Source organism: Ambystoma mexicanum, unplaced genomic scaffold (assembly GCF_040938575.1).
Source record: "Ambystoma mexicanum isolate Mex_15411 unplaced genomic scaffold, UKY_AmexF1_1 Mex_scaf1, whole genome shotgun sequence".
In the NCBI taxonomy this organism is placed as follows: domain Eukaryota; kingdom Metazoa; phylum Chordata; class Amphibia; order Caudata; family Ambystomatidae; genus Ambystoma; species Ambystoma mexicanum.
Genome location: NW_027182324.1, coordinates 1173930 through 1192349, shown reverse-complemented (window position 1 = coordinate 1192349; position 18420 = coordinate 1173930). Strand labels below are relative to the sequence as shown.

At 41.2% G+C, this 18420-nt stretch overlaps 14 non-coding genes across 14 annotated transcripts; all 14 read left to right on the top strand.

Moving 5' to 3' along the window:
• The first annotated feature begins 65 nt into the window (after nt 1-65).
• Nucleotides 66-138, top strand: TRNAK-UUU (transfer RNA lysine (anticodon UUU)). Its single transcript has one exon. It is a non-coding gene; the product is annotated as a tRNA-Lys (tRNA).
• A 768-nt stretch (nt 139-906) lies between these two features.
• Nucleotides 907-979, top strand: TRNAK-UUU (transfer RNA lysine (anticodon UUU)). The gene has a single exon. It is a non-coding gene; the product is annotated as a tRNA-Lys (tRNA).
• Nucleotides 980-1750: 771 nt separating this feature from the next.
• Nucleotides 1751-1823, top strand: TRNAK-UUU (transfer RNA lysine (anticodon UUU)). Its single transcript has one exon. It is a non-coding gene; the product is annotated as a tRNA-Lys (tRNA).
• A 1611-nt stretch (nt 1824-3434) lies between these two features.
• TRNAK-UUU (transfer RNA lysine (anticodon UUU)) lies at nt 3435-3507 on the top strand. The gene has a single exon. It is a non-coding gene; the product is annotated as a tRNA-Lys (tRNA).
• A 768-nt stretch (nt 3508-4275) lies between these two features.
• On the top strand, nt 4276-4348 carry TRNAK-UUU (transfer RNA lysine (anticodon UUU)). Its single transcript has one exon. It is a non-coding gene; the product is annotated as a tRNA-Lys (tRNA).
• A 2452-nt stretch (nt 4349-6800) lies between these two features.
• Nucleotides 6801-6873, top strand: TRNAK-UUU (transfer RNA lysine (anticodon UUU)). The gene has a single exon. It is a non-coding gene; the product is annotated as a tRNA-Lys (tRNA).
• A 1610-nt stretch (nt 6874-8483) lies between these two features.
• TRNAK-UUU (transfer RNA lysine (anticodon UUU)) lies at nt 8484-8556 on the top strand. Its single transcript has one exon. It is a non-coding gene; the product is annotated as a tRNA-Lys (tRNA).
• Nucleotides 8557-9324: 768 nt separating this feature from the next.
• On the top strand, nt 9325-9397 carry TRNAK-UUU (transfer RNA lysine (anticodon UUU)). The gene has a single exon. It is a non-coding gene; the product is annotated as a tRNA-Lys (tRNA).
• Nucleotides 9398-10166: 769 nt separating this feature from the next.
• On the top strand, nt 10167-10239 carry TRNAK-UUU (transfer RNA lysine (anticodon UUU)). The gene has a single exon. It is a non-coding gene; the product is annotated as a tRNA-Lys (tRNA).
• A 2452-nt stretch (nt 10240-12691) lies between these two features.
• TRNAK-UUU (transfer RNA lysine (anticodon UUU)) lies at nt 12692-12764 on the top strand. The gene has a single exon. It is a non-coding gene; the product is annotated as a tRNA-Lys (tRNA).
• A 1610-nt stretch (nt 12765-14374) lies between these two features.
• On the top strand, nt 14375-14447 carry TRNAK-UUU (transfer RNA lysine (anticodon UUU)). The gene has a single exon. It is a non-coding gene; the product is annotated as a tRNA-Lys (tRNA).
• A 768-nt stretch (nt 14448-15215) lies between these two features.
• TRNAK-UUU (transfer RNA lysine (anticodon UUU)) lies at nt 15216-15288 on the top strand. The gene has a single exon. It is a non-coding gene; the product is annotated as a tRNA-Lys (tRNA).
• Nucleotides 15289-16057: 769 nt separating this feature from the next.
• TRNAK-UUU (transfer RNA lysine (anticodon UUU)) lies at nt 16058-16130 on the top strand. Its single transcript has one exon. It is a non-coding gene; the product is annotated as a tRNA-Lys (tRNA).
• A 768-nt stretch (nt 16131-16898) lies between these two features.
• On the top strand, nt 16899-16971 carry TRNAK-UUU (transfer RNA lysine (anticodon UUU)). The gene has a single exon. It is a non-coding gene; the product is annotated as a tRNA-Lys (tRNA).
• The last annotated feature ends 1449 nt before the right edge of the window (nt 16972-18420 follow it).

Below are 18420 nucleotides of genomic sequence, written 5' to 3'. Positions count from 1 at the left end.
GAGGTAGCCATGTATGGAGGTGCTGTAGAGTGAAAATCAAGTTTCAAATGGGCAGTAATCCCTGTGCCTGGATAGCTCAGTCGGTAGAGCATCAGACTTTTAATCTGAGGGTCCAGGGTTCAAGTCCCTGTTCAGGCGTACCTTTGCTTCTTTTACAAAAAATTAAGCAGGAAATATGAATTGCTCATTCTAATATGTGCTATTTCTGATGGCATCGCAACCTTGGGCAATATGACTCTAAGGTAGTGGAGTCCAGAGTTCTTGGATGCTTTGCCAACATTTCAAGCCTGACTGTGCTTCTAAATAGCATGAAATAGCAATCTTTGTACAAAGTTTTAATATTGGGGAGACAGATTGGTCGAAAAAAAAGCAGACAGGCGCTGCTGAGATTTGAACTCAGGATCTCCTGTTTACTAGACAGGCGCTTTAACCAACTAAGCCGCAGCACCTTTTTTGCATCTGGTCTCCTTTCCTTCCTCATGTAATCATGTAGAAGTGAAATCCACTTTTTTAAGGCTGGGCTTCTGTTGCAATATAACTTTTCAAAATGTTTTCCAATTGACTGAAACTCCATTGCACAAAACGAGCATGTCAGTAATCGACGATTTAGAGTGGACTGCATTGCCCAGTGTGTGCATTGAGGAGCACATGTACGTCTTTACTGGTGAGCAAGTTTGCACTCATGAATGCGGCAAAACATTCAAATGCGTGGGCTGGATGACCATTAAAGTCCTACATGCTGCAAATCTCTATATCTGGATACGGAATGACTGAAAAAAGTTATGTCTCCAGTGTCAAAATGTGTGTAATGCACTAGTAATTCATTTCCTTTATTGACCAGTGAGGTAGCCATGTATGGAGGTGCTGTAGAGTGAAAATCAAGTTTCAAATGGCAGTGATCCCTGTGCCTGGATAGCTCAGTCGGTAGAGCATCAGACTTTTAATCTGAGGGTCCAGGGTTCAAGTCCCTGTTCAGGCGTACCTTTGCTTCTTTTACAATAAATTAAGCAGGAAATATGAATTGCTCATTCTAATATTTGCTATTTCTGATGGCATCGCAACCTTGGGCAATATGACTCTAAGGTAGTGGAGACCAGAGTTCTTGGGTGCTTTGCCAACATTTCAAGCCTGACTGTGCTTCTAAATAGCATGAAATAGCAATCTTTGTACAAAGTTTTAATATTGGGGAGACAGATTGGTCGAAAAAAAAAGCAGAGAGGCGCTGCTGAGATTCAAACTCAGGATCTCCTTTTTACTAGACAGGCGCTTTAACCAACTAAGCCACAGCACCTTTTTTGCATCTGGTCTCCTTTCCTTCCTCATGTAATCATTTAGAAGTGAAATCCACTTTTTTTTAAGGCTGGGCTTCTGTTGCAATATAACTTTTCAAAATGTTTTCCAATTGACTGAAACTCCATTGCACAAAACGAGCATGTCATTAATCGTCGATTTAGAGTGGACTGCATTGCCCAGTGTGTGCATTGAGGAGCACATGTTCGTCTTTACTGGGGAGCAAGTTTGCACTCATGAATGTGGCAAAACATTCAAATCCGTAAGTGGGTGACCATTAAAGTCCTACATGCTGCAAATCTCTATATCTGGATACGGAATGACTGAAAAAAGTTATGTCTCCAGTGTCAAAATGTGTGTAATGCACTAGTAATTCATTTCCTTTATTGACCAGTGAGGTAGCCATGTATGGAGGTGCTGTAGAGTGAAAATCAAGTTTCAAATGGGCAGTGATCCCTGTGCCTGGATAGCTCAGTCGGTAGAGCATCAGACTTTTAATCTGAGGGTCCAGGGTTCAAGTCCCTGTTCAGGCGTACCTTTGCTTCTTTTACAAAAAATTAAGCAGGAAATATGAATTGCTCATTCTAATATGTGCTATTTCTGATGGCATCGCAACCTTGGGCAATATGACTCTAAGGTAGTGGAGTCCAGAGTTCTTGGATGCTTTGCCAACATTTCAAGCCTGACTGTGCTTCTAAATAGCATGAAATAGCAAACTTTGTACAAAGTGTTAATATTGGGGAGACAGATTGGTCGAAAAAAAAGCAGACAGGCGCTGGTGAGATTCGAACTCAGGATCTCCTGTTTACTAGACAGGCGCTTTAACCAACTAAGCCACAGCACCTTTTTTTGCATCTGGTCTCCTTTCCTTCCTCATGTAATCATTTAGAAGTGAAATCCACTTTTTTAACGCTGGGCTTCTGTTGCAATATAACTTTTCAAAATGTTTTCCAATTGACTGAAACTCCATTGCACAAAACGAGCATGTCATTAATCGTCGATTTAGAGTGGACTGCATTGCCCAGTGTGTGCATTGAGGAGCACATGTTCGTCTTTACTGGGGAGCAAGTTTGCACTCATGAATGTGGCAAAACATTCAAATCCGTAAGTGGGTGAACATTAAAGTCCTAGATGCTGCAAATCTCTATATCTGGATACGGAATGACTGAAAAAAGTTATGTCTCCAGTGTCAAAATGTGTGTAATGCACTAGTAATTAATTTCCTTTATTGACCAGTGAGGTAGCCATGTATGGAGGTGCTGTAGAGTGAAAATCAAGTTTCAAATGGGCAGTGATCCCTGTGCCTGGATAGCTCAGTCGGTAGAGCATCAGACTTTTAATCTGAGGGTCCAGGGTTCAAGTCACGGTTCAGGCGTACCTTTGCTTCTTTTACAAAAAATTAAGCAGGAAATATGAATTGCTCATTCTAATATGTGCTATTTCTGATGGCATCGCAACCTTGGGCAATATGACTCTAAGGTAGTGGAGTCCAGAGTTCTTGGAGGCTTTGCCAACATTTCAAGCCTGACTGTGCTTCTAAATAGCATGAAATAGCAATCTTTGTACAAAGTTTTAACATTGGGGAGACATATTGGTCGAAAAAAAAGCAGACAGGCGCTGCTGACATTCAAACTCAGGATCTCCTGTTTACTAGACAGGCGCTTTAACCAACTAAGCCACAGCACCTTTTTTGCATCTGGTCTCCTTTCCTTCCTCATGTAATCATTTAGAAGTGAAATCCACTTTTTTTAAGGCTAGGCTTCTGTAGCAATATAACTTTTCAAAATGTTTTCCAATTGACTGAAACTCCATTGCACAAAACGAGCATGTCATTAATCGTCGATTTAGAGTGGACTGCATTGCCCAGTGTGTGCATTGAGGAGCACATGTTCGTCTTTACTGGGGAGCAAGTTTGCACTCATGAATGTGGCAAAACATTCAAATCCGTAAGTGGGTGAACATTAAAGTCCTAGATGCTGCAAATCTCTATATCTGGATACGGAATGACTGAAAAAAGTTATGTCTCCAGTGTCAAAATGTGTGTAATGCACTAGTAATTCATTTCCTTTATTGCCCAGTGAGGTAGCCATGTATGGAGGTGCTGTAGAGTGAAAATCAAGTTTCAAATGGGCAGTAATCCCTGTGCCTGGATAGCTCAGTCGGTAGAGCATCAGACTTTTAATCTGAGGGTCCAGGGTTCAAGTCCCTGTTCAGGCGTACCTTTGCTTCTTTTACAAAAAATTAAGCAGGAAATATGAATTGCTCATTCTAATATGTGCTATTTCTGATGGCATCGCAACCTTGGGCAATATGACTCTAAGGTAGTGGAGTCCAGAGATCTTGGATGCTTTGCCAACATTTCAAGCCTGACTGTGCTTCTAAATAGCATGAAATAGCAATCTTTGTACAAAGTTTTAATATTGGGGAGACAGATTGGTCGAAAAAAAAGCAGACAGGCGCTGCTGAGATTCGAACTCAGGATCTCCTGTTTACTAGACAGGCGCTTTAACCAACTAAGCCGCAGCACCTTTTTTGCATCTGGTCTCCTTTCCTTCCTCATGTAATCATTTAGAAGTGAAATCCACTTTTTTAAGGCTGGGCTTCTGTTGCAATATAACTTTTCAAAATGTTTTCCAATTGACTGAAACTCCATTGCACAAAACGAGCATGTCATTAATCGTCGATTTAGAGTGGACTGCATTGCCCAGTGTGTGCATTGAGGAGCACATGTTCGTCTTTACTGGGGAGCAAGTTTGCACTCATGAATGTGGCAAAACATTCAAATCCGTAAGTGGGTGAACATTAAAGTCCTAGATGCTGCAAATCTCTATATCTGGATACGGAATGACTGAAAAAAGTTATGTCTCCAGTGTCAAAATGTGTGTAATGCACTAGTAATTCATTTCCTTTATTGACCAGTGAGGTAGCCATGTATGGAGGTGCTGTAGAGTGAAAATCAAGTTTCAAATGGGCAGTGATCCCTGTGCCTGGATAGCTCAGTCGGTAGAGCATCAGACTTTTAATCTGAGGGTCCAGGGTTCAAGTCCCTGTTCAGGCGTACCTTTGCTTCTTTTACAAAAAATTAAGCAGGAAATATGAATTGCTCATTCTAATATGTGCTATTTCTGATGGCATCGCAACCTTGGGCAATATGACTCTAAGGTAGTGGAGTCCAGAGTTCTTGGAGGCTTTGCCAACATTTCAAGCCTGACTGTGCTTCTAAATAGCATGAAATAGCAATCTTTGTACAAAGTTTTAACATTGGGGAGACAGATTGGTCGAAAAAAAAGCAGACAGGCGCTGCTGAGATTCAAACTCAGGATCTCCTGTTTACTAGACAGGCGCTTTAACCAACTAAGCCACAGCACCTTTTTTGCATCTGGTCTCCTTTCCTTCCTCATGTAATCATTTAGAAGTGAAATCCACTTTTTTTAAGGCTAGGCTTCTGTAGCAATATAACTTTTCAAAATGTTTTCCAATTGACTGAAACTCCATTGCACAAAACGAGCATGTCATTAATCGTCGATTTAGAGTGGACTGCATTGCCCAGTGTGTGCATTGAGGAGCACATGTTCGTCTTTACTGGGGAGCAAGTTTGCACTCATGAATGTGGCAAAACATTCAAATCCGTAAGTGGGTGAACATTAAAGTCCTAGATGCTGCAAATCTCTATATCTGGATACGGAATGACTGAAAAAAGTTATGTCTCCAGTGTCAAAATGTGTGTAATGCACTAGTAATTCATTTCCTTTATTGCCCAGTGAGGTAGCCATGTATGGAGGTGCTGTAGAGTGAAAATCAAGTTTCAAATGGGCAGTGATCCCTGTGCCTGGATAGCTCAGTCGGTAGAGCATCAGACTTTTCATCTGAGGGTCCAGGGTTCAAGTCCCTGTTCAGGCGTACCTTTGCTTCTTTTACAAAAAATTAAGCAGGAAATATGAATTGCTCATTCTAATATGTGCTATTTCTGATGGCATCGCAACCTTGGGCAATATGACTCTAAGGTAGTGGAGTCCAGAGTTCTTGGATGCTTTGCCAACATTTCAAGCCTGACTGTGCTTCTAAATAGCATGAAATAGCAATCTTTGTACAAAGTTTTAATATTGGGGAGACAGATTGGTCGAAAAAAAAGCAGACAGGCGCTGGTGAGATTCGAACTCAGGATCTCCTGTTTACTAGACAGGCGCTTTAACCAACTAAGCCACAGCACCTTTTTTGCATCTGGTCTCCTTTCCTTCCTCATGTAATCATTTAGAAGTGAAATCCACTTTTTTAACGCTGGGCTTCTGTTGCAATATAACTTTTCAAAATGTTTTCCAATTGACTGAAACTCCATTGCACAAAACGAGCATGTCATTAATCGTCGATTTAGAGTGGACTGCATTGCCCAGTGTGTGCATTGAGGAGCACATGTTCGTCTTTACTGGGGAGCAAGTTTGCACTCATGAATGTGGCAAAACATTCAAATCCGTAAGTGGGTGAACATTAAAGTCCTAGATGCTGCAAATCTCTATATCTGGATACGGAATGACTGAAAAAAGTTATGTCTCCAGTGTCAAAATGTGTGTAATGCACTAGTAATTAATTTCCTTTATTGACCAGTGAGGTAGCCATGTATGGAGGTGCTGTAGAGTGAAAATCAAGTTTCAAATGGGCAGTGATCCCTGTGCCTGGATAGCTCAGTCGGTAGAGCATCAGACTTTTAATCTGAGGGTCCAGGGTTCAAGTCACGGTTCAGGCGTACCTTTGCTTCTTTTACAAAAAATTAAGCAGGAAATATGAATTGCTCATTCTAATATGTGCTATTTCTGATGGCATCGCAACCTTGGGCAATATGACTCTAAGGTAGTGGAGTCCAGAGTTCTTGGAGGCTTTGCCAACATTTCAAGCCTGACTGTGCTTCTAAATAGCATGAAATAGCAATCTTTGTACAAAGTTTTAACATTGGGGAGACAGATTGGTCGAAAAAAAAGCAGACAGGCGCTGCTGACATTCAAACTCAGGATCTCCTGTTTACTAGACAGGCGCTTTAACCAACTAAGCCACAGCACCTTTTTTGCATCTGGTCTCCTTTCCTTCCTCATGTAATCATTTAGAAGTGAAATCCACTTTTTTTAAGGCTAGGCTTCTGTAGCAATATAACTTTTCAAAATGTTTTCCAATTGACTGAAACTCCATTGCACAAAACGAGCATGTCATTAATCGTCGATTTAGAGTGGACTGCATTGCCCAGTGTGTGCATTGAGGAGCACATGTTCGTCTTTACTGGGGAGCAAGTTTGCACTCATGAATGTGGCAAAACATTCAAATCCGTAAGTGGGTGACCATTAAAGTCCTACATGCTGCAAATCTCTATATCTGGATACGGAATGACTGAAAAAAGTTATGTCTCCAGTGTCAAAATGTGTGTAATGCACTAGTAATTCATTTCCTTTATTGACCAGTGAGGTAGCCATGTATGGAGGTGCTGTAGAGTGAAAATCAAGTTTCAAATGGGCAGTGATCCCTGTGCCTGGATAGCTCAGTCGGTAGAGCATCAGACTTTTAATCTGAGGGTCCAGGGTTCAAGTCCCTGTTCAGGCGTACCTTTGCTTCTTTTACAAAAAATTAAGCAGGAAATATGAATTGCTCATTCTAATATGTGCTATTTCTGATGGCATCGCAACCTTGGGCAATATGACTCTAAGGTAGTGGAGTCCAGAGTTCTTGGATGCTTTGCCAACATTTCAAGCCTGACTGTGCTTCTAAATAGCATGAAATAGCAATCTTTGTACAAAGTTTTAATATTGGGGAGACAGATTGGTCGAAAAAAAAGCAGACAGGCGCTGGTGAGATTCGAACTCAGGATCTCCTGTTTACTAGACAGGCGCTTTAACCAACTAAGCCACAGCACCTTTTTTGCATCTGGTCTCCTTTCCTTCCTCATGTAATCATTTAGAAGTGAAATCCACTTTTTTAACGCTGGGCTTCTGTTGCAATATAACTTTTCAAAATGTTTTCCAATTGACTGAAACTCCATTGCACAAAACGAGCATGTCATTAATCGTCGATTTAGAGTGGACTGCATTGCCCAGTGTGTGCATTGAGGAGCACATGTTCGTCTTTACTGGGGAGCAAGTTTGCACTCATGAATGTGGCAAAACATTCAAATCCGTAAGTGGGTGAACATTAAAGTCCTAGATGCTGCAAATCTCTATATCTGGATACGGAATGACTGAAAAAAGTTATGTCTCCAGTGTCAAAATGTGTGTAATGCACTAGTAATTAATTTCCTTTATTGACCAGTGAGGTAGCCATGTATGGAGGTGCTGTAGAGTGAAAATCAAGTTTCAAATGGGCAGTGATCCCTGTGCCTGGATAGCTCAGTCGGTAGAGCATCAGACTTTTAATCTGAGGGTCCAGGGTTCAAGTCACGGTTCAGGCGTACCTTTGCTTCTTTTACAAAAAATTAAGCAGGAAATATGAATTGCTCATTCTAATATGTGCTATTTCTGATGGCATCGCAACCTTGGGCAATATGACTCTAAGGTAGTGGAGTCCAGAGTTCTTGGAGGCTTTGCCAACATTTCAAGCCTGACTGTGCTTCTAAATAGCATGAAATAGCAATCTTTGTACAAAGTTTTAACATTGGGGAGACATATTGGTCGAAAAAAAAGCAGACAGGCGCTGCTGACATTCAAACTCAGGATCTCCTGTTTACTAGACAGGCGCTTTAACCAACTAAGCCACAGCACCTTTTTTGCATCTGGTCTCCTTTCCTTCCTCATGTAATCATTTAGAAGTGAAATCCACTTTTTTTAAGGCTAGGCTTCTGTAGCAATATAACTTTTCAAAATGTTTTCCAATTGACTGAAACTCCATTGCACAAAACGAGCATGTCATTAATCGTCGATTTAGAGTGGACTGCATTGCCCAGTGTGTGCATTGAGGAGCACATGTTCGTCTTTACTGGGGAGCAAGTTTGCACTCATGAATGTGGCAAAACATTCAAATCCGTAAGTGGGTGAACATTAAAGTCCTAGATGCTGCAAATCTCTATATCTGGATACGGAATGACTGAAAAAAGTTATGTCTCCAGTGTCAAAATGTGTGTAATGCACTAGTAATTCATTTCCTTTATTGCCCAGTGAGGTAGCCATGTATGGAGGTGCTGTAGAGTGAAAATCAAGTTTCAAATGGGCAGTAATCCCTGTGCCTGGATAGCTCAGTCGGTAGAGCATCAGACTTTTAATCTGAGGGTCCAGGGTTCAAGTCCCTGTTCAGGCGTACCTTTGCTTCTTTTACAAAAAATTAAGCAGGAAATATGAATTGCTCATTCTAATATGTGCTATTTCTGATGGCATCGCAACCTTGGGCAATATGACTCTAAGGTAGTGGAGTCCAGAGTTCTTGGATGCTTTGCCAACATTTCAAGCCTGACTGTGCTTCTAAATAGCATGAAATAGCAATCTTTGTACAAAGTTTTAATATTGGGGAGACAGATTGGTCGAAAAAAAAGCAGACAGGCGCTGCTGAGATTCGAACTCAGGATCTCCTGTTTACTAGACAGGCGCTTTAACCAACTAAGCCGCAGCACCTTTTTTGCATCTGGTCTCCTTTCCTTCCTCATGTAATCATTTAGAAGTGAAATCCACTTTTTTAAGGCTGGGCTTCTGTTGCAATATAACTTTTCAAAATGTTTTCCAATTGACTGAAACTCCATTGCACAAAACGAGCATGTCATTAATCGTCGATTTAGAGTGGACTGCATTGCCCAGTGTGTGCATTGAGGAGCACATGTTCGTCTTTACTGGGGAGCAAGTTTGCACTCATGAATGTGGCAAAACATTCAAATCCGTAAGTGGGTGACCATTAAAGTCCTACATGCTGCAAATCTCTATATCTGGATACGGAATGACTGAAAAAAGTTATGTCTCCAGTGTCAAAATGTGTGTAATGCACTAGTAATTCATTTCCTTTATTGACCAGTGAGGTAGCCATGTATGGAGGTGCTGTAGAGTGAAAATCAAGTTTCAAATGGGCAGTGATCCCTGTGCCTGGATAGCTCAGTCGGTAGAGCATCAGACTTTTAATCTGAGGGTCCAGGGTTCAAGTCCCTGTTCAGGCGTACCTTTGCTTCTTTTACAAAAAATTAAGCAGGAAATATGAATTGCTCATTCTAATATGTGCTATTTCTGATGGCATCGCAACCTTGGGCAATATGACTCTAAGGTAGTGGAGTCCAGAGTTCTTGGAGGCTTTGCCAACATTTCAAGCCTGACTGTGCTTCTAAATAGCATGAAATAGCAATCTTTGTACAAAGTTTTAACATTGGGGAGACATATTGGTCGAAAAAAAAGCAGACAGGCGCTGCTGACATTCAAACTCAGGATCTCCTGTTTACTAGACAGGCGCTTTAACCAACTAAGCCACAGCACCTTTTTTGCATCTGGTCTCCTTTCCTTCCTCATGTAATCATTTAGAAGTGAAATCCACTTTTTTTAAGGCTAGGCTTCTGTAGCAATATAACTTTTCAAAATGTTTTCCAATTGACTGAAACTCCATTGCACAAAACGAGCATGTCATTAATCGTCGATTTAGAGTGGACTGCATTGCCCAGTGTGTGCATTGAGGAGCACATGTTCGTCTTTACTGGGGAGCAAGTTTGCACTCATGAATGTGGCAAAACATTCAAATCCGTAAGTGGGTGAACATTAAAGTCCTAGATGCTGCAAATCTCTATATCTGGATACGGAATGACTGAAAAAAGTTATGTCTCCAGTGTCAAAATGTGTGTAATGCACTAGTAATTCATTTCCTTTATTGACCAGTGAGGTAGCCATGTATGGAGGTGCTGTAGAGTGAAAATCAAGTTTCAAATGGGCAGTGATCCCTGTGCCTGGATAGCTCAGTCGGTAGAGCATCAGACTTTTAATCTGAGGGTCCAGGGTTCAAGTCCCTGTTCAGGCGTACCTTTGCTTCTTTTACAAAAAATTAAGCAGGAAATATGAATTGCTCATTCTAATATGTGCTATTTCTGATGGCATCGCAACCTTGGGCAATATGACTCTAAGGTAGTGGAGTCCAGAGTTCTTGGAGGCTTTGCCAACATTTCAAGCCTGACTGTGCTTCTAAATAGCATGAAATAGCAATCTTTGTACAAAGTTTTAACATTGGGGAGACAGATTGGTCGAAAAAAAAGCAGACAGGCGCTGCTGAGATTCAAACTCAGGATCTCCTGTTTACTAGACAGGCGCTTTAACCAACTAAGCCACAGCACCTTTTTTGCATCTGGTCTCCTTTCCTTCCTCATGTAATCATTTAGAAGTGAAATCCACTTTTTTTAAGGCTAGGCTTCTGTAGCAATATAACTTTTCAAAATGTTTTCCAATTGACTGAAACTCCATTGCACAAAACGAGCATGTCATTAATCGTCGATTTAGAGTGGACTGCATTGCCCAGTGTGTGCATTGAGGAGCACATGTTCGTCTTTACTGGGGAGCAAGTTTGCACTCATGAATGTGGCAAAACATTCAAATCCGTAAGTGGGTGAACATTAAAGTCCTAGATGCTGCAAATCTCTATATCTGGATACGGAATGACTGAAAAAAGTTATGTCTCCAGTGTCAAAATGTGTGTAATGCACTAGTAATTCATTTCCTTTATTGCCCAGTGAGGTAGCCATGTATGGAGGTGCTGTAGAGTGAAAATCAAGTTTCAAATGGGCAGTGATCCCTGTGCCTGGATAGCTCAGTCGGTAGAGCATCAGACTTTTCATCTGAGGGTCCAGGGTTCAAGTCCCTGTTCAGGCGTACCTTTGCTTCTTTTACAAAAAATTAAGCAGGAAATATGAATTGCTCATTCTAATATGTGCTATTTCTGATGGCATCGCAACCTTGGGCAATATGACTCTAAGGTAGTGGAGTCCAGAGTTCTTGGATGCTTTGCCAACATTTCAAGCCTGACTGTGCTTCTAAATAGCATGAAATAGCAATCTTTGTACAAAGTTTTAATATTGGGGAGACAGATTGGTCGAAAAAAAAGCAGACAGGCGCTGGTGAGATTCGAACTCAGGATCTCCTGTTTACTAGACAGGCGCTTTAACCAACTAAGCCACAGCACCTTTTTTGCATCTGGTCTCCTTTCCTTCCTCATGTAATCATTTAGAAGTGAAATCCACTTTTTTAACGCTGGGCTTCTGTTGCAATATAACTTTTCAAAATGTTTTCCAATTGACTGAAACTCCATTGCACAAAACGAGCATGTCATTAATCGTCGATTTAGAGTGGACTGCATTGCCCAGTGTGTGCATTGAGGAGCACATGTTCGTCTTTACTGGGGAGCAAGTTTGCACTCATGAATGTGGCAAAACATTCAAATCCGTAAGTGGGTGAACATTAAAGTCCTAGATGCTGCAAATCTCTATATCTGGATACGGAATGACTGAAAAAAGTTATGTCTCCAGTGTCAAAATGTGTGTAATGCACTAGTAATTAATTTCCTTTATTGACCAGTGAGGTAGCCATGTATGGAGGTGCTGTAGAGTGAAAATCAAGTTTCAAATGGGCAGTGATCCCTGTGCCTGGATAGCTCAGTCGGTAGAGCATCAGACTTTTAATCTGAGGGTCCAGGGTTCAAGTCACGGTTCAGGCGTACCTTTGCTTCTTTTACAAAAAATTAAGCAGGAAATATGAATTGCTCATTCTAATATGTGCTATTTCTGATGGCATCGCAACCTTGGGCAATATGACTCTAAGGTAGTGGAGTCCAGAGTTCTTGGAGGCTTTGCCAACATTTCAAGCCTGACTGTGCTTCTAAATAGCATGAAATAGCAATCTTTGTACAAAGTTTTAACATTGGGGAGACAGATTGGTCGAAAAAAAAGCAGACAGGCGCTGCTGACATTCAAACTCAGGATCTCCTGTTTACTAGACAGGCGCTTTAACCAACTAAGCCACAGCACCTTTTTTGCATCTGGTCTCCTTTCCTTCCTCATGTAATCATTTAGAAGTGAAATCCACTTTTTTTAAGGCTAGGCTTCTGTAGCAATATAACTTTTCAAAATGTTTTCCAATTGACTGAAACTCCATTGCACAAAACGAGCATGTCATTAATCGTCGATTTAGAGTGGACTGCATTGCCCAGTGTGTGCATTGAGGAGCACATGTTCGTCTTTACTGGGGAGCAAGTTTGCACTCATGAATGTGGCAAAACATTCAAATCCGTAAGTGGGTGACCATTAAAGTCCTACATGCTGCAAATCTCTATATCTGGATACGGAATGACTGAAAAAAGTTATGTCTCCAGTGTCAAAATGTGTGTAATGCACTAGTAATTCATTTCCTTTATTGACCAGTGAGGTAGCCATGTATGGAGGTGCTGTAGAGTGAAAATCAAGTTTCAAATGGGCAGTGATCCCTGTGCCTGGATAGCTCAGTCGGTAGAGCATCAGACTTTTAATCTGAGGGTCCAGGGTTCAAGTCCCTGTTCAGGCGTACCTTTGCTTCTTTTACAAAAAATTAAGCAGGAAATATGAATTGCTCATTCTAATATGTGCTATTTCTGATGGCATCGCAACCTTGGGCAATATGACTCTAAGGTAGTGGAGTCCAGAGTTCTTGGATGCTTTGCCAACATTTCAAGCCTGACTGTGCTTCTAAATAGCATGAAATAGCAATCTTTGTACAAAGTTTTAATATTGGGGAGACAGATTGGTCGAAAAAAAAGCAGACAGGCGCTGGTGAGATTCGAACTCAGGATCTCCTGTTTACTAGACAGGCGCTTTAACCAACTAAGCCACAGCACCTTTTTTGCATCTGGTCTCCTTTCCTTCCTCATGTAATCATTTAGAAGTGAAATCCACTTTTTTAACGCTGGGCTTCTGTTGCAATATAACTTTTCAAAATGTTTTCCAATTGACTGAAACTCCATTGCACAAAACGAGCATGTCATTAATCGTCGATTTAGAGTGGACTGCATTGCCCAGTGTGTGCATTGAGGAGCACATGTTCGTCTTTACTGGGGAGCAAGTTTGCACTCATGAATGTGGCAAAACATTCAAATCCGTAAGTGGGTGAACATTAAAGTCCTAGATGCTGCAAATCTCTATATCTGGATACGGAATGACTGAAAAAAGTTATGTCTCCAGTGTCAAAATGTGTGTAATGCACTAGTAATTAATTTCCTTTATTGACCAGTGAGGTAGCCATGTATGGAGGTGCTGTAGAGTGAAAATCAAGTTTCAAATGGGCAGTGATCCCTGTGCCTGGATAGCTCAGTCGGTAGAGCATCAGACTTTTAATCTGAGGGTCCAGGGTTCAAGTCACGGTTCAGGCGTACCTTTGCTTCTTTTACAAAAAATTAAGCAGGAAATATGAATTGCTCATTCTAATATGTGCTATTTCTGATGGCATCGCAACCTTGGGCAATATGACTCTAAGGTAGTGGAGTCCAGAGTTCTTGGAGGCTTTGCCAACATTTCAAGCCTGACTGTGCTTCTAAATAGCATGAAATAGCAATCTTTGTACAAAGTTTTAACATTGGGGAGACATATTGGTCGAAAAAAAAGCAGACAGGCGCTGCTGACATTCAAACTCAGGATCTCCTGTTTACTAGACAGGCGCTTTAACCAACTAAGCCACAGCACCTTTTTTGCATCTGGTCTCCTTTCCTTCCTCATGTAATCATTTAGAAGTGAAATCCACTTTTTTTAAGGCTAGGCTTCTGTAGCAATATAACTTTTCAAAATGTTTTCCAATTGACTGAAACTCCATTGCACAAAACGAGCATGTCATTAATCGTCGATTTAGAGTGGACTGCATTGCCCAGTGTGTGCATTGAGGAGCACATGTTCGTCTTTACTGGGGAGCAAGTTTGCACTCATGAATGTGGCAAAACATTCAAATCCGTAAGTGGGTGAACATTAAAGTCCTAGATGCTGCAAATCTCTATATCTGGATACGGAATGACTGAAAAAAGTTATGTCTCCAGTGTCAAAATGTGTGTAATGCACTAGTAATTCATTTCCTTTATTGCCCAGTGAGGTAGCCATGTATGGAGGTGCTGTAGAGTGAAAATCAAGTTTCAAATGGGCAGTAATCCCTGTGCCTGGATAGCTCAGTCGGTAGAGCATCAGACTTTTAATCTGAGGGTCCAGGGTTCAAGTCCCTGTTCAGGCGTACCTTTGCTTCTTTTACAAAAAATTAAGCAGGAAATATGAATTGCTCATTCTAATATGTGCTATTTCTGATGGCATCGCAACCTTGGGCAATATGACTCTAAGGTAGTGGAGTCCAGAGTTCTTGGATGCTTTGCCAACATTTCAAGCCTGACTGTGCTTCTAAATAGCATGAAATAGCAATCTTTGTACAAAGTTTTAATATTGGGGAGACAGATTGGTCGAAAAAAAAGCAGACAGGCGCTGCTGAGATTCGAACTCAGGATCTCCTGTTTACTAGACAGGCGCTTTAACCAACTAAGCCGCAGCACCTTTTTTGCATCTGGTCTCCTTTCCTTCCTCATGTAATCATTTAGAAGTGAAATCCACTTTTTTAAGGCTGGGCTTCTGTTGCAATATAACTTTTCAAAATGTTTTCCAATTGACTGAAACTCCATTGCACAAAACGAGCATGTCATTAATCGTCGATTTAGAGTGGACTGCATTGCCCAGTGTGTGCATTGAGGAGCACATGTTCGTCTTTACTGGGGAGCAAGTTTGCACTCATGAATGTGGCAAAACATTCAAATCCGTAAGTGGGTGACCATTAAAGTCCTACATGCTGCAAATCTCTATATCTGGATACGGAATGACTGAAAAAAGTTATGTCTCCAGTGTCAAAATGTGTGTAATGCACTAGTAATTCATTTCCTTTATTGACCAGTGAGGTAGCCATGTATGGAGGTGCTGTAGAGTGAAAATCAAGTTTCAAATGGGCAGTGATCCCTGTGCCTGGATAGCTCAGTCGGTAGAGCATCAGACTTTTAATCTGAGGGTCCAGGGTTCAAGTCCCTGTTCAGGCGTACCTTTGCTTCTTTTACAAAAAATTAAGCAGGAAATATGAATTGCTCATTCTAATATGTGCTATTTCTGATGGCATCGCAACCTTGGGCAATATGACTCTAAGGTAGTGGAGTCCAGAGTTCTTGGAGGCTTTGCCAACATTTCAAGCCTGACTGTGCTTCTAAATAGCATGAAATAGCAATCTTTGTACAAAGTTTTAACATTGGGGAGACATATTGGTCGAAAAAAAAGCAGACAGGCGCTGCTGACATTCAAACTCAGGATCTCCTGTTTACTAGACAGGCGCTTTAACCAACTAAGCCACAGCACCTTTTTTGCATCTGGTCTCCTTTCCTTCCTCATGTAATCATTTAGAAGTGAAATCCACTTTTTTTAAGGCTAGGCTTCTGTAGCAATATAACTTTTCAAAATGTTTTCCAATTGACTGAAACTCCATTGCACAAAACGAGCATGTCATTAATCGTCGATTTAGAGTGGACTGCATTGCCCAGTGTGTGCATTGAGGAGCACATGTTCGTCTTTACTGGGGAGCAAGTTTGCACTCATGAATGTGGCAAAACATTCAAATCCGTAAGTGGGTGACCATTAAAGTCCTACATGCTGCAAATCTCTATATCTGGATACGGAATGACTGAAAAAAGTTATGTCTCCAGTGTCAAAATGTGTGTAATGCACTAGTAATTCATTTCCTTTATTGACCAGTGAGGTAGCCATGTATGGAGGTGCTGTAGAGTGAAAATCAAGTTTCAAATGGGCAGTGATCCCTGTGCCTGGATAGCTCAGTCGGTAGAGCATCAGACTTTTAATCTGAGGGTCCAGGGTTCAAGTCCCTGTTCAGGCGTACCTTTGCTTCTTTTACAAAAAATTAAGCAGGAAATATGAATTGCTCATTCTAATATGTGCTATTTCTGATGGCATCGCAACCTTGGGCAATATGACTCTAAGGTAGTGGAGTCCAGAGTTCTTGGATGCTTTGCCAACATTTCAAGCCTGACTGTGCTTCTAAATAGCATGAAATAGCAATCTTTGTACAAAGTTTTAATATTGGGGAGACAGATTGGTCGAAAAAAAAGCAGACAGGCGCTGCTGAGATTTGAACTCAGGATCTCCTGTTTACTAGACAGGCGCTTTAACCAACTAAGCCGCAGCACCTTTTTTGCATCTGGTCTCCTTTCCTTCCTCATGTAATCATTTAGAAGTGAAATACACTTTTTTAAGGCTGGGCTTCTGTTGCAATATAACTTTTCAAAATGTTTTCCAATTGACTGAAACTCCATTGCACAAAACGAGCATGTCATTAATCGTCGATTTAGAGTGGACTGCATTGCCCAGTGTGTGCATTGAGGAGCACATGTTCGTCTTTACTGGGGAGCAAGTTTGCACTCATGAATGTGGCAAAACATTCAAATCCGTAAGTGGGTGAACATTAAAGTCCTAGATGCTGCAAATCTCTATATCTGGATACGGAATGACTGAAAAAAGTTATGTCTCCAGTGTCAAAATGTGTGTAATGCACTAGTAATTCATTTCCTTTATTGACCAGTGAGGTAGCCATGTATGGAGGTGCTGTAGAGTGAAAATCAAGTTTCAAATGGGCAGTAATCCCTGTGCCTGGATAGCTCAGTCGGTAGAGCATCAGACTTTTAATCTGAGGGTCCAGGGTTCAAGTCCCTGTTCAGGCGTACCTTTGCTTCTTTTACAAAAAATTAAGCAGGAAATATGAATTGCTCATTCTAATATGTGCTATTTCTGATGGCATCGCAACCTTGGGCAATATGACTCTAAGGTAGTGGAGTCCAGAGTTCTTGGATGCTTTGCCAACATTTCAAGCCTGACTGTGCTTCTAAATAGCATGAAATAGCAATCTTTGTACAAAGTTTTAATATTGGGGAGACAGATTGGTCGAAAAAAAAGCAGACAGGCGCTGCTGAGATTTGAACTCAGGATCTCCTGTTTACTAGACAGGCGCTTTAACCAACTAAGCCGCAGCACCTTTTTTGCATCTGGTCTCCTTTCCTTCCTCATGTAATCATGTAGAAGTGAAATCCACTTTTTTAAGGCTGGGCTTCTGTTGCAATATAACTTTTCAAAATGTTTTCCAATTGACTGAAACTCCATTGCACAAAACGAGCATGTCAGTAATCGACGATTTAGAGTGGACTGCATTGCCCAGTGTGTGCATTGAGGAGCACATGTACGTCTTTACTGGTGAGCAAGTTTGCACTCATGAATGCGGCAAAACATTCAAATGCGTGGGCTGGATGACCATTAAAGTCCTACATGCTGCAAATCTCTATATCTGGATACGGAATGACTGAAAAAAGTTATGTCTCCAGTGTCAAAATGTGTGTAATGCACTAGTAATTCATTTCCTTTATTGACCAGTGAGGTAGCCATGTATGGAGGTGCTGTAGAGTGAAAATCAAGTTTCAAATGGCAGTGATCCCTGTGCCTGGATAGCTCAGTCGGTAGAGCATCAGACTTTTAATCTCAGGGTCCAGGGTTCAAGTCCCTGTTCAGGCGTACCTTTGCTTCTTTTACAATAAATTAAGCAGGAAATATGAATTGCTCATTCTAATATTTGCTATTTCTGATGGCATCGCAACCTTGGGCAATATGACTCTAAGGTAGTGGAGACCAGAGTTCTTGGGTGCTTTGCCAACATTTCAAGCCTGACTGTGCTTCTAAATAGCATGAAATAGCAATCTTTGTACAAAGTTTTAATATTGGGGAGACAGATTGGTCGAAAAAAAAAGCAGAGAGGCGCTGCTGAGATTCAAACTCAGGATCTCCTTTTTACTAGACAGGCGCTTTAACCAACTAAGCCACAGCACCTTTTTTGCATCTGGTCTCCTTTCCTTCCTCATGTAATCATTTAGAAGTGAAATCCACTTTTTTTTAAGGCTGGGCTTCTGTTGCAATATAACTTTTCAAAATGTTTTCCAATTGACTGAAACTCCATTGCACAAAACGAGCATGTCATTAATCGTCGATTTAGAGTGGACTGCATTGCCCAGTGTGTGCATTGAGGAGCACATGTTCGTCTTTACTGGGGAGCAAGTTTGCACTCATGAATGTGGCAAAACATTCAAATCCGTAAGTGGGTGACCATTAAAGTCCTACATGCTGCA